This window comes from Theobroma cacao, chromosome 10 (assembly GCF_000208745.1).
Source record: "Theobroma cacao cultivar B97-61/B2 chromosome 10, Criollo_cocoa_genome_V2, whole genome shotgun sequence".
Lineage (NCBI taxonomy): Eukaryota > Viridiplantae > Streptophyta > Magnoliopsida > Malvales > Malvaceae > Theobroma > Theobroma cacao.
This window is the reverse complement of record NC_030859.1, coordinates 9,549,027-9,554,120: the sequence shown is the minus strand read 5'-3', so window position 1 is coordinate 9,554,120 and position 5,094 is coordinate 9,549,027.

The following is a 5,094-nucleotide window of genomic DNA, read 5'->3' as shown; positions in this document are numbered from 1 at the left end:
GTATTTTTGCATTTACATATCAAGCATTAGTAATTTAAATTAGTTTATATCAATTTAGGGACAATATAGTAAATTCCTTGACTTTGTTATTTGTCAAGGTAGTGAGACGTCCGAAAAAGGCCAAGGAATTACGCCTGAGGACTATTAGTCCGAGTGCACCCAAAATCTGGATTTTCGATATCGGTGAGTGGACTTGCATTTCAAACTTATTTTGGGGAATATGAAAGATTGTATCCAACTTGTCTTAGAAAATGTACCTTGGAAACAAGCTTTTGTTAAATGGTTTGATGTTATGATATGTCATTGCTATGGATTCATGCATTATTGCAATATGATATAATATATATATGTGTGTGTTGTGCATGATGAATAATATTGTGTATAATGACTGTAACCATGTGTGTGCACGATGTGGGGGGATGCACATGCCGGTGATGATGGTGACGTGAGAGATGGATGATGATAGTGCCCGTGTGCACGATGTGGGGGGATGTACACGATGGCACTGATTGTGCATGATGTGGGGGGATGCACACAATGGTGCCGACTATGTGCACGATGTGGGGGGATGTACATGAGCCGGGTGTGATTATGATGATATTAATGTTTGTCTATCAAATTATGCATATCTAGACTTATGAAATAAAAGCTCATGAATGTGATTTATGGTTGACATATCTGTGAAATTTGATACATTGCACTTTAGGAATTTTCATGAGTTTTATGTTGATTTTGTTGGTTTAGGAGGATGGCCTTTTTGTTGAGTGAAGGGAAACTTTTCTCTTGTTGCTCTGTTTCGCTGCAGCGAGAAACTTTTTGTCCATTTTGCTAACTTGTGGGTTTTTGCCATATTTCCCATTTCTTTGGTACCATAGTTGAGCATGGATATTTGTAAAGTGATTTACTCATGTGGGGTTTACATGAGGGGTTTAAAAGAGCTAAAACAATTGCATGGTTTTGAGAAAATGAATGCATCATGATTTCGATAAACATTCCTTATGGTATGCTTGTTCCTTTCTTGTTCACTCACTGAGTATTGTACTTACGTTTTATAAAAATTCATGTTTTCAGATCAGGTGACTGTTGGACCCTAGATCAAGGAGTCCCCGTAGTGCATCTCCTGGGTATGTGTCTGGCATTCGATAGTAATCCCTTTTATTGTAAATGTCTCTGCTGAAAGTCATGGGTCCTTTTGTATTGTGAATACAATCTAACAATGTGAATATGTGTATGCAATGTAAATTGCTAAATACATGACTGGTATAGTGCATGTATATTATTATCGATAATGCCATTGTGTTTTGGCTATGTTCACACTCAAGAAAAGGTGTGTGTGTATGCATGATATGATAAATTTGTTAAGCAAAGGCAAATGGATAGGCTTGCTTGGGCTTAGTGAGCTATGCTCATTGAGCTCATGCGCCGGTCATGGCCCGAGAAATTGGGTCGTGACAAGATTGCACAAGAAAAGGAGGAAGACAAGTGGCCTTGTTAAGGGCATTATTGTAATTGCATGAAAAATTAGATAAGCTTTAACTATAAATATCTACTCTCCAATAACCTTCTTCATATTTTTACAACAGCTTCTTCTTCCCATCTTTCTTTTCATCTCACGTTTCTTCATCCTCCATGGGGGTTCTCTTCAAGCTTCCATAACTTTCTCAAGTTAGTCTCAAACTTCATGCTTTTGTGCACCTTTTCACAAGCCCTTTGTGCTCTTTTACTCTTTCACCTTAAAAAAACCCTCCAAAGTCTTAAACTGATACTTTGTCTCACTAGCTAGGTGTTTTAGAGAGAGAAAAAAAGACTCCCTATAATAGTTTCAAAATTCTTGAGGAGGAATCCAATTACAAATCTAGCAAGGTGAGTATTGAAATTGAGTTGATATTTTTAGTTGTTAAGAATGGCTGGTGGTTAGATTTGTGAGTGTTTTGTAGTTAAGATGATTTATTCATTTTAGTGTGATTAGAATAGTGAAATAGATAGCCACTTAATGGTAGTTGGAAACTAGTTATGAATAACTAGCAGAACATGATTTAGGAGATAGCTTCTAGAACTATATTTTTGTGAATTGAGTTAATTGTGATGCTATTATGATGATAGGCTCCAACGAAGCTCCACCGCCCCATTTGGACCATTAGAAGAGGTTGGAATTCAGTAAAAATTTAACAAATACCGGTGAGTGAACTTGCATTAAAATGTTTTGGGATTAGGGCATATGTGTTTGATTAAATCCATTGAAATATTTCATCTGTTTTCTCTAAAATATGCATGGGAACAAGCTTTTGAATGAAACGTTTTGCGTTGTGGAACGCAACTGTGATGAATCCATGTGCCCTGTATTATGTTGATATATATATCTAAATATATATGATATGTATTGATAGTAATATTGTTGTAATTATAACCGAGCATGTGCGTGATGTGGGGGAGCACATGCTGGTGATGACAATTGCGGGAGTGTGAATGATAATATTGCCTATGCGCAATGTGGGGGATGCACATGGCGATATTAGTTGTGCACGATGTGGGGAATGCACACGATGACTCCAGCTATGTGCATGATGTAAGGTGTAAAACCCAACCCTATAAAAACATGTCATGACATACATGCATTGAGTAGCATGTTATTATGCTAAGAAAGTCCCTAAGAATAGACGAAACCCGGTATTGTACCTAACGGTACACTTGAGTTGATTTAACCTTGAACTAGTTCAAATAGGAATCGTAAGATGAAATTTAATATTTTACAGTCTAGGAATGACTAAAAATGATTGTTCGGAGTTTGAGGGTTCATTTGGGGAAAGATTGAAAATTTTGATGTTCAGGGGCAAAATCGTCATTTTGCCACCTAAGATAATAATTTGATCATGGAGTGAAATTTTTGACCTAGATTAACTATTTGGAGTATAATTTAATGATAGGAAGTGAAAAATTTCAATTCCGGCAATTTTTGGAACATAGGGGCAAAACGGTAATTTTGTCACCTCGGGGTAAAACCGTAATTTTCACCACCCAAAACTTGTCAAAATCATAGGATTTATTTATTTTTGGTATGAATAACTATGGTATTTCAAGTGGTGAAAAATATAAGTTTAAAGGATGAAAATTTAAAAACGGGCCAATGGAAAAGTGACACATGACACTTTTTAATTGTTTAATATTATTTTAAAGGAAAATCAGCCCATTTAAACCCCACATCAGGTGATGGTCGGCCATAAGGAGAAAATAGGAGAGAAAATAGAGAGGAAAGGAAGAAAAGAGAAAAACCAAAGGAAAAATAGAAAATTCAAAGGGGAATTTGCGTTTTTTGACCATTTACGTGTCTAACGGTAAGATTTTTTGACTTTAGCTTGATTTTTACCTTTCCTATGCCTTTGTTTCCATTTAGCATGCTTGAGGAGAGATTAAAAAGTGATACCAAGGGCTGGCCGAATTTCAAGGGGGAGGATTTTGAATTTTTTAGGTTTTGATTCTTAGTTAAATTGGTAGTTTTAGTTAGTTAAATGTGTATAGAAATCAAATTGGGCAAGAAAGCATGAAATTTTCGCAATACCCACCCTTGCCCAAATATTCAATGATGTACAATGATGATGAACTGATTTTTATTCTAAGAGAAATGAAGAGAAAATGATGAAAAATGGTTAAATGTGATAGAAAAACAAAGTGGAAAAGTTACCGAGTTAATGTCCCATTTTTGACCGAATTTTCCAAGGAGGAAAGTGAACTGATTTTGGTGATTTTAGAAGGTTATTGGCTGATATTTAATGGTTAGAAATGTTGGAGAGAAAATGGGACAATTTAGAGCTAAAATGAAGCGCGTTAGCAATTTATCAGGTAAAGTGCTAAAAATAGGTTAATACCGCGTTTAAGCCATTTTAGTCTATTGCATTTCATACCATGCATTAGTATAGGATTTAAGTCAATTATATAGTGATTTAGCATCAATGTGGTGAATTGTGTAATTTGTGCAATGTGTCTAGGAGGAGAGCCTTCCGGTAAAGGCAAGGAAGTCGTACCCGACGAACAGTGATCGAGGCACCTAGAAAGCATTTAATTTGTACAAATGGTTAGTAAACCTATTATCATTGTAAATTATCTAGAGTTTATTTTTAAATGCTCTTTATGTGTTTTATGAAACGAAAATGAGACTAAAATGGGACTTTTGATGTTTTAGAAATAAATGTGACAAATAAATATATTGTTTTGATTATCTGAAATAAGAAACTTTTAATTATGAAATTGAGTAATTGGAGGCTGCCAATTGTCTTGAAAAATATATTTTCCTATGAATGGCTTATGATATATGAGTATATGTGGCTATATTTTATAATTGCATTGGGAATTTATGTAAGCTGTCTTTTACTATGCAGGCTGGGTAAATAAATAAAAGCCACGTTATACTATCGAAATTTTATTAAAGTTGGTGGGTTTAGTCACTACAGTGGTGGGTTTCCGTAGACTACTTATTAGAGGGGCACGGTAAACCCGGTTATATAGTTACTCCGGATGTAGAGGCGAGGAGGGTAACTCCCGAGGTAGTATTAAAGCTCACTTCACGTCGAACCCCCACATGAATGTGTAACTCGGCCAACGCCAAGGAACGGCTTGATTTCAAAACTAACATGTGTTTAACATGTAAATATCTTAACAACCTTGGCGGACTCGGTTAGATGCCTCGGCCAAGGTATCCCCGAGGACTAGTTTTTGGCTTGAGCCTTGTTTCTAATAAAAGTCATAAGCCTTAACAACTGTTTTGGTAAATTACAAATATTTTATGGTTTTAAAAAATAAATAAATAAATTGAAAACCTTATGAAATGGTTTGTGTTTTGTTGTTTAAACTTGCCTCCATTTTACTCACCTTTAGATATTTATGATAATGTCTATTTACTCATTGGGATTGCAAAATATCACCCACCTCCTTTCCAAATATTTTAGGCCTATGGTAGCTTGTAGATACTCGATTTTGTCGAGGATTCCAGTTGACCTCTCTATTTCATAGACAGTAGGTTACTATCACCAACATTTGGTGTATTTACGGGCCACTTGTCATTGTAATTATTATTGTACATTATAACTTTGTAAATTATTG